The following is a 10,680-nucleotide window of genomic DNA, read 5'->3' on the forward strand; positions in this document are numbered from 1 at the left end:
TGTATTAGTCAGGGTTCTCCAGAGAAACAGAACCTGTAGGAGATTAGACAGAGATAGAAATAGAACATATTGATTATAAGTAATTGAGCTATGTGATTATGGAGGCTGAGAAGTCCCACTGTCTGCTGTCTGCCAGCTACAGTCCCAAGAAGGCCAAGGATGTAGCTAGTCTAAATCTAAAGGCCTGAGCACCAGGAGAACTGGTGGTATAAATCCCCATTCAATGGCAGCAGAAGAGAAATGTCCCAGCTCCACCAGGCAGGCAGAAAGCAAAGGGGTGAATTCCTCCTTCTGCCTTTTTGTTCTATTCAGACACTCAGTGAATTGGTTGATACGTTGGGAAAGGCAATCTACTTCACTAAATCCACCCATTTAAATGCTAACTCATCCATAAACACCCACACATACATACCCAAAAATAATGTTTAATCTGGGTACCCGGCAGCCCAGTCAAGTTGATACTTAATGGTAACTTCATATTGTTCATGATTGCAGAGTTTTGGGGTTTTTCGTTTTGTTTTAATGTTATTTAAATCATCCTCCAACATAAAAGGGTTTTATAGGATGACAGCCAAGGCCAAGGATAATCTGTGTCCTAGAACCAGAACAAAGCAAACAGGTCCATCCAGGATGGACCTTGTCAATTAGACCTCGCTCTGTTGCATACACTAAGCTCCTCAAAACCAAATGGCCATCTTCCTAATACTGCAACAGAGAGTAAGATGGCCCAGCTTCCTTTAGCCCCATGCCAGGATTTTAGGGTCCATGCAGATTTTTAAGGTCTTTTTTTTTTTTCCCAAGGAAGAAACTTGTTTCAAATTGCTTCACTATTAAGTTGCTTGTTTTCAATTCCTCTATTTTATAAAGAAAAAGAATGAAGCCTGGAAAGTTCTTGACGTGGTGAGGAGTTAGACTCACAGCCTTAGTAACCCTATAATCTTCCCTGGGTAACACGGAGTACTTTCTAGACAATATGTCTACCTAGATGAAATGGGATGTGCTCCAAAATGTTAGTCTCCAACGTTTTTTAAATTTGTACCCTTCCATTAAAAAGTGTGTTAAGCAAATATTCTCAATATATGCACATTGATTTCTAAATCATATACTCGAACTGTTACATTATTATGATCTATATCATAAAGCTAACACAAAATAGAAAATTCAAAGAGCAATATAAAAATAAATTGAAACTGAAATTCTAAAGCCTTCTTTCATTTTCTTTGTATTGCATGTCTCCTGCCGTCAACAAGAAAGTTAGTCTTTAGAGGAATAAGTGTGTATGTATACATTATGGGTTTTCTAGTGAGTTACAAGAAAAGAGAAAATAAAAACTTGGTATTAGGAGTCCCAGCATAGAAAGAGAAATGATAAAGGCCAAGTATGTTTAAGAATAGTTAAGCTGAATTCTTTTGCAAACCTCTATCTCAGCCAAACAATTTTGCCATCAATCTAGAAATCTGCAAAGTATTCATTAGGAAAATGGAGGCACATAAAGGACTCTCGGACCATTGGGATTTCACCCTGTGAAAAGGGTTTCTTTATATGCCCTTGTTCACGTAAAAATAAAAAAGGCCTTTTAAAGTGAGAGGCAACAGAATTTACTGAGACCAATAAGAATAGCTATTCCGGGAGCACCAATTCAGGCAGAATCCCAAATAATGTTCCAATTAGGAGACAAAGGTAATGGGTATTTATGAGAAGGGGAAGGGGAACAATTACATCAATAGAAGGAAGGTATTTCTAATCAGTGCAGGTAACATAACAGTGTGATGCTAATTCTAAATAATGTTTTTAATTTTCAGTCTAGTAGTCATCAGTCCAGTATTCAGAATACCTGCTATTTTGTAACCTTGCAAGCAGTTCCTTGGAAAACAGGTTGGTTAGGCCCAGTCCAAAGGTTATTTTGCCCTGTTGTTACATTCCAAATGTGTGAGGCATAAAGACCTAAAAGGCAGTTCCTCCGGCATGGCAGCTCGGCTCCATTTTAAAATGGCTCTGTTTATATTATTGTTTACACCCTATTCAAACACTGACTTATGTTTGTCACCTCTACACAGTCTTAGAGCTTTGGCCAAATCTTGCCAACTTGTTCCTCTGTGGTTTATTGCACATTTTGGAGGCTAGTCCACTCCCTAACAGGACTAGAACACCATTTTCTCCTTAAAAGCATTTGTGTGGAGGAAGGGCTGGCATTCAGTGCCCTGTAACTCCCAGATTTAGGGTTTACTAGCTTACTCAAGGGTATCCAGCTGGCTAGTGGCAGAGGACAAATAGTGTCTTTGCCCTACTGCTTTCTAGTTCAGTATTTCCCCCACTCATCTGCTCTGCGCCTATGCCATGACGTTCATTCATTCTAACAAACAGTGCAAGCCAAGCAGAGAGGAGCATGGCATGGCTGTGAGCAGTTCTACTGAAAATCAGTCTTCCCCCTAGTTTAGGATGTTGCCCAACAGCCCTTTGGAGCCCAGAAGTCATATTATTTAGGGTCAAAAAATATTGTTGACTTCCATGCAATGGAAGCTATAGTTTGAATAGCTCTCGTTTGGCAAAATTTGTAATGGTTAATTAAGACTACCAGAATTTTAATAACACCTAAAACGACTGTTATTTTATCTAACCAATGGCATCTGCATGCAACTACAATGAATGTGTCCAGTGTTTATTTAGTCCGTGGGTAATGCATAAAGTGTGGGCCCTCACATGGGGGGTGACTGGTTTAGGCCGAATGAGATCAGGAGGTTCCAGAACGCCAGGGTAGAAAGGAACATCTGTCTATCCTAAGCCAAGGTGCTGTTAACCCACGGCAACGGGAGCTGAGGAAATAAAAACAAAGCTAAACAAGACAAAATGCAGTTCTTTCTGTAAGTCATCTGTGGATTTGATTTCACACTCTACTTCCTCTAATATGTATTCATTAACAACCATCATGTAAACATATTACCTTAAAAACTATTGAAAAGATACCACTTTGGGAAGCAACCTTAGAGACTGGCTCCCCTGCTGTCCAGCCCTGCTCCCACACCTAGCTGAGGATCTGCCGCCCGCCTGGAGGTTCCTCCACCATTTACAGCAGTGCTGGGCTTATGTCCAGCGCTCCCTCAGGAGCCAGCAGTAAAATGGTGCTTAGTATCAATGGGAGAGAGAGAGAAAGGAGGTAATAAAAAACTCCAATAGGGGAATAGGGGATTGGGTTCTGGTGAATAAACAGAGTCTTCAACTCGTATCCAGGAAGAACTTTGTGTTTTGCAAAAGGCACAGTGGACACTTCATCATATGGAAAGCTACTGAAATTGACACTGCACTCCTTCAGCCAGGGAGTCAGCTAAAGGATTATGAAAGGTCGGCTGATTTCAAGACTACAAATCCCAGGCTCCCTTGGGGCACAGACACTTCTGAGAGGAAGTGGTTTAGCCAGTCAAGCCTCTAGGGTTTCAGCCAATTGAGAAAGGATATGGAGGGAAGCTTTTAAAAGGAATGTCGGCTCACATGCCTGGGGTCTGTCTCCCTCTCACTCTTACTTGGCCTCCTGTCTAATTGTTTCAGTCTGTCTGAGCTGGTAAATTCCTAAGCACATAGTCAATTTACACTTAGCTTAAAAGCTCTAGGGGGAAACAGAAAAAGTTTCCAGTGAGACCACTCACTTACCTACAATTGCTAAACTAACCTTCTGGATTTTAGCTGAGTTACCTCATGTGTTTTCTTAGTGGGAAGAGAGAGGGAATTTAGGCAGATAAATGAGCAAGGATGTAATGCCAGAGGACTTGGGTTCAAATGCTGACCCATCCACCTACTGGACAACCTATGAACTGGGGAGCTGAGCAATAACTATCTCATGCAAGAGTTCCTATGAGGTATTGGATGACACGTGTGGAAAACCCTTTATAAATTACTGTATAGGAAGTGTGTGTATAATCACTGTTATCTGCTAGTATTTCCTAGGTTTTTCCAAGAACTTTTATTAAGTCCTTGTTAACTGGTGGGCACTTTGTTTGGGGAGTTGAGTAAAGTGTAGATTTTGTTTTGCGGTCAGAAAGGCATTTTCCAAATGAGTGAAAAGTGGGAGTAATTGGATTTTCCAGAGAGTCATTGCATTTCCCCCCATCCCCAGCCCCACCGTCCAGTCTTGTGCTCTGCCCTTCCCTGGCTCTGTGTGCACCTGAAGTCTGCAGAGCATGTGGCCGAGATTCAGGATGCTGCAAGTAAAATAAGATTGTCGTGAAAGAATGCTAAAAATGCACTTCGTCAGAAATGTTGGGCTGGGTTTTCCAATCGGCTGGGAAACAGAGGTCGGAAGCTGGGATTTTATGCTTAGTAAGCTTGGACCCAGATTGTTTGCATACTCGGAGCAGCCTGTAAGCTCCATGAGAGAAGAAGACACTCTGTCTCTTTCTTGTGCTGCATAGGAGGCAGCACACAGTAGTTGGTCAGTAAATAAATGCTAAGTGAATCCATAAAGAACAGGGACAGAGTCAGAAAGCTGGCTCCGAAGCCCAGCGTTTCCACTGCCCTAATTATAGCTTACTTTCTCTGAGTTTGAGTCTTCCATCTGTCAAATGAGGAGTATAGTTATAATCATATAAAGCTATCACAGGGGTTACATAAGAGGCTGTAAGTAAAAATGCTCTGTTTGTCGAAAAGAACTATGGAAATGCAAGATAGTGTCTTGGTTGATAGGCAGGTCCTCTTTATCATTCAGAACTCTGTACAGGTCTCTATTCTCTGACGCCATAAGATAGAATTCAACCATACGCCTCTATTCTATTGTTAATATATTTTTTAACTTTGAAAAATTGTAAACGCTTGATAGAGGCACAAACTTACAGAAAGTCTGCAACAATACAAAGAGCATTTTTTATTGAACCATTTGAGAATAAGTTGCCAACCTGATACTCCATCACAACCAAATACTTTAGTGTGTATTTCCTACAACAATAACATTCTCCTACATAATCAGTATAATTATGAAAATCAGAAAATTAACATGGACAGATTACTACCACTGAACCCTCAAGCACCAATCACTCGTCTCTAATTGCCCTGCTATTGTCTTTTGCAAAGGGATCGCATTCAGAATCACACATTGCATGTAGTTATCAATTCCTTTAGTCTGAAACACTCCCCACTCCCAAGGTCTTTCCTTGACTTTCAGGATTTTAACAACTTTGAATATTATAGGCCAGTTATTTTGTAGAATGGCCCTCAACCTGGGGTTGTCTGGTATTTCTTCATGATTACAATTAGGTTCGGTGTCTCTGACAGGGATATCAAGAAGGATGTAACTTACTTCTCCTTGCAAGTCTGCATGTGGCCCACAATTTCAATTTCTCTCATTATTGACGAAGTTCATTTTGATGGTTTGACTAATGTGGTATCTGCCAGGCTTCTCCACTGTAAAGTTACTCTTTCCCCCTTTGTAATTAATAAGTATTTTGTGGGAAGTTACTTTGAAATTATGTAAATATCCCATTTATCATCAAATTTCAATGTATTCTTTCATTCATTTATATTTTTAAAGACTCAAGATTTCCTATCTTATTCAGTGGATATGATATGTACAATGCCCTTATCATTATTTATTTTGAGGATTACATTGTCCCAGTGCGAGGCCATTCAAGTTGGCTTCTGTGTCCCTTGATGTGTTTCTATCTGTCTTTGGGCACCTACTTACTTTTCCCACAACAATTACTTATTTTGGGCTTCCATGTCCCAGCCCTGGAGTCAGTGAAAAGTACCAAGGATTACTGGTACTTTTTAGTGGAAAAATGATACTTAGAAGCCACTATCTGGATGCTAGGTGTGCTCATTGCTACTGCTCCCAGCTCTCTCAGTGGACAGAGCTAGGCAACATATGTATATACACATACACAGACACTTACATGCATACACATGCAGTATTACTCAGGGTTCCCAGAAAATAGAACCAATAATAATATATATATATATATGGAGCAATTTATTATAGGAATTGGCTCATGCAATTATGGAGGCTGCGAAGTCCCACAATTTGCCATCTGCAAGCTGAAGAATCAGGAGCCAATTTTATAATTCAGTCCAAGTCAGTCTGAAAGCCTGAGAAGGTAAGTTCCAGTCTGCCTCTGAAACTCGAGAAGTAGAAGTGCCAATGTCCAAGGGCAGAAGAAGGTCGATGTCTCAACTCAAGCAGAGAAAGAGAAGTCACCTTGCCTCCCCTTTTGTTCTATTCAGGCCTCGAATGGGTTGGACGATGCCCACCCACATTGGTGAGGGTGATCTTTACTCGGTCTACTCTTTCTAATACTAATCTCTCCTGGAAGCACCCTTAGAGGCACACCCAGATACAATGTTTTACCAGCTATGTGAGCATCCCTGAGCCCAATCAAGTCGGCACATAAAATTAACCATCGTATATGCATAGACATTGACTTCTACATCTATCTACACATATTGAAAACCTGGAATTCACTCTGATGCGTCCAATTCCGGTCTAACATCACAGGGTTCACCCTTGTTTTTCCCTTTCCCTATTTGTGATTCCCTTATCTAACAAAGAGAAATATGCTTTCCAACAAGCATAATATATCTACTTATTCATCGATCCTCCTGCATGTATCCCGTCTCCCATCTCTGCTGCACCCACACCCCCAGGTGACATGTTCCTTGTGCTTTTACCTTCTTGGGCTCTCGGTTCTCATCCTGGCCACCCTCCCTGCATGGGCACCCTCTTTATCTACACTGGGCTATGCCTCGATATGGATGTCCTCCTCACCCTGTTCAAGCTCTGATGTCCCAAGCCAGGCCCCCACTGCAGGGACACCCTACTCACCCTGTTCCAGCCCTGACTCCCATGACAGGCTGCTGCCCCTCCCCACCACGGGTGCTGTCTTCACTCCACTTGGGCACTAACACTACACTCCAGGACACTTCAGGTGGATGCCATTCTAGCCCTGTTCAGGCGCTGACACCGCTGCATTCCGATACTTGTCTTGCTCTGTTCCACCTATTAACTTCAGGAGTAAATTCTCCAGGAGGAGAAGCAGAAGGAAAAGATGGGAAAAGAAAGAGGAAAGGGAAGGGAAGTGGAAAAAAGGAAGATCCATGAGTATATGAGTGTATTTAAGACTGCACATATCTCATTGATGTGATTGGTGTGTGTATGTGTTGGCTGTGATTGGAGACAAGAGACCATAAGATTCGTTAATTTGTGGAGTTTGCCTGCCTCTGCATTCCCCCATCCAAATGTGTGTGTGTGTGTGTGTGTGTTCACACACACAAAAGGGCACGCGTGCATGAACACACACACACCTTTGCACCTTTTGATATGCAGAATCTGAAGAACAATGAGAAAGGGATGGGAATTAACTAGAGAGGCTAACGAGCTAGGCGCTAGTTGGGAATGGGGGCTAGTTGGGAATGGGAAAATGAAATAAAAATCTTGTGCTAGGTATCCAGGGGAGAGACTGAAAGAGGGCAGAGGATGGGATAGGGCTGGAGAGTGGGGAAAAGCAATTTTCTGGGATATGCTCCTAATCTTTTTTGATAGAGGCTGGGGAAGAGAAGAGCATGTACTATGTCATTACATTTGGTTGTTGGGTGGTGCTCAGACACAGCAGTTAGAGACGGCAGGATCTATTCGTGTTTGAAGGTCTTGGTCCTCCATTAGACTATAAGGACATGAAAAGCAGGAACTGTGTCTAATTTCTTCTTCAGAATTCCTAGGACTTAGCAAGTACCTAGCTTTAGAGAAGGGTCCCATCCATGCTTGTTGTTTGTCCAACTGCACCCCCTGGGCAGAAAGGTCCAAAGCCCGGCTTCTCCATCAGTCAACTCTAGAGATACATCGAGAAAATGAAGCACATGGGAGAGACAAAGTATAAGCCCAGAGCACTGTTACAATTTGCCCAAGATTTTTGCTGAGTAAGGGTTTGGTGCTAATTGGTTTTCCCCAGAAGACTTCTTTCCCTACTGATTATGATACTGCCTGAGGCTCTGGCTTTCAGAAATGTTTAATCAGGCATCATATACATTCTAGCAATACTTTCCAGACACCTCAGCTTTTCCTGACAACTGTCTTCCTTTGCTCTTCCTGTCTTTTTAGGAACTTCTACTTATCCAGTGTTTTTCAGAGTAACTAAAAGTTTTGTCATTTAAAAAATCATAATAGAACCTATGACCACTAGGAAACCAAGTTGCATCAGACATCCATTTGAAAACTTTAAAATGTGGAGAATGTTAATTCTATCCAGAGGTACTTGGTCTATAGGGAAAAAATATGAACTTGCCACTAATTTCTGAAAAGCAAAGGTAGTTGGATTATAGCTTAAACCTCCCTTCAAAAGAGTATTTCTGATGATTCTCAGTCTTTTCCTCTCACAATGAATCTTTATAAATGTCAGTGATTACCTGATCAGAATACAAGACACAAAACTCCAGTAGATCTAGTTTAAGTGGCTTCAATCAATCCAGCAACCAAATCTTAGTGTTGCTGCTTATGCCCACAGCCAACCCTTGAAGGAAGATTTTGGGCAGATGGGAGTGAAGAGGGAGCAGTAGAGAAAAGGAGGTTTTCCATCCTTATGATGAGTTACATGGCCAAGGATACAGTCATCCCTAAGCTGCCTGGCATGCTTAGGAGATTTGCATTCCTAGAAGATGCCAGCCTCTTATCTATGGGGAGGGACATGCTATGTATTAGTAGGGTTTCGAGAAAATGCTGTAGTTGCCATAAAAATCACATTCACATACAACATGCACTCAGGTTAAATCTTACTTTGCAAGAAATACCTAGTTTTCAGGAGATCAGTCATACAGTTTGTTGAGAGTTAATTACAAATGATCCCACATCTTTGCATTGGCAAATGTCCAAAAGACAACAGAGGGAAAACTGGAGTCAAAACTGTAGTATAACTCAGTTTTGTAGCGTAGCTCAGCCTTGTAACTTACATGTCCCTGGAGGAGTCTCTTCTACCTCCAACATTTTGAGTAATCACAACAGATGGACAAATGTCCTTTATGTATGAGGCCCTGCTGGTTTTCCTGAGAGAAACTATGACAAAAAGATAGAGGGACTGGTACTTGGTTTTCCAGGACATAAATATAACAATCTTAATGCAAAAAAAAAAAAAAGTTTACTCAGAGTCACAGTATCTTTAGAAGGTGAAAACTATTCCTTGCTAAATCCTCAACAATCTTGGTCTCAGAAAAAAAATGAAAAGATTTGCCTAAATATGGGATTTCCTGGTCTTAGTGGATTTACAACCAAAGATCCAGCCACGGATGACCCAGGTCATAAGTGCTGGCTGCATAGCAAATTCAATTATCCCAAATTCCAACACACTACCCTTCTTCCTGTCCCTTACCCCTTTCTCATCACAATCTGTCCTAGACCATCAACTCCCACCAGGGTGTCTGAGCCCAGGTTTAATCTCTCAGAAAGCTCAGGGCTAAGAATCAATGCTGAGGACATTTCATCAGAGGGAGAAAGCCAAGTTCTTGTTGAAGAGCAGAGACATCAGTTCAGCCCCAGCCTGGTTCAACCAGCACAAGGACCAAGTAAATCAGCCCTGTCATCTCTCTCCAGCCATCTCCAAGGATGGAGAAAACAGTGTTGGGATCTGAGAAGTTATTTTTCAGGACTTTACAGTGGATCTTCTGACACCACAGAGGTCCTTCCTTACTAATGAATAAAGAAGGACAATTCTTGAAACAGTTTTATCTGCAGAGTTTTTAGCACCCTTGTGCATATAACATGCATGTCCTTGGTCTGTCTTTCCCCTCCCCCTCCCCTGCCCATATATGATTAAAGAACATCCCTACATTATTGAGACAGACTTCATAGAAGATGGGGAATTTGGGTGGTAAGCATCAGCACTTGTGCAGGCTTCCTCAAGAACTAGGAATTTACTGTAAAACACTTGAGGGGATGAGGGAGACAGGAACCTCGTAGAAATGGACAGACAGCCTTGTGGAGCCTAGAACGAGAAAGCTACTAGATAGAGCCCAAGGAATTCAAGGGGCAATGCTCCTATGTTCCCGTGACCAAGACACCCTCTTTACATCTTCTCATTTGCCCTCCCACCACCACGTGCCTCAGTCTCCATATTTCCCAGTTAACATGCCTAGCTAATTATTTGCTAAACTAATCACTGCCACCTCACTCTGAACACCTCAAGGTTTACTTGAAGTCTATGGATTGGCTTACCTTTGGTCAGGGCCCAATGGTGGTGGCCAGAAGGGTCACATGGTACAGAACAGGCTTCTTCTTAAGTGGGGCTGTCATGGCAGGCACCCGGATTGGTTGGCTTAGGCCATCCTTGCTGCCAGAGTGCAGGGCAACCTAGGGCAGTATCGTCTATGAAAGGAACCCCAGGCCCCAGCTTGCCGGCTTTATTTGATCTCCATGCTTCAGAAATCTTAAATTATGTATGGAAAGTCGAAAAAAATGTCACATTACAACAGGATACTACATTTCCACTGGACCTAGATTAAAATATGGCATTTGGGAAAGAAGAAAGTAACATTGAGTGAAGTGTGCTATCTATTCTCATTTTACCCTTCCAACAGCCCAGTGAGACAGGCATTACCTAGCCCAGTTCATAGTTGAGGATTCTGAGGCTCACAATTTACATTAGGAGGTGAACTTGCCCTCTGATTCCTCCTTGACACCTGCCACAGAGGAGACAAACTGGACCCGAGGGAGAGATG

Source organism: Hipposideros armiger, unplaced genomic scaffold, assembly GCF_001890085.2.
Source record: "Hipposideros armiger isolate ML-2016 unplaced genomic scaffold, ASM189008v1 scaffold_313, whole genome shotgun sequence".
Taxonomy (NCBI): domain Eukaryota; kingdom Metazoa; phylum Chordata; class Mammalia; order Chiroptera; family Hipposideridae; genus Hipposideros; species Hipposideros armiger.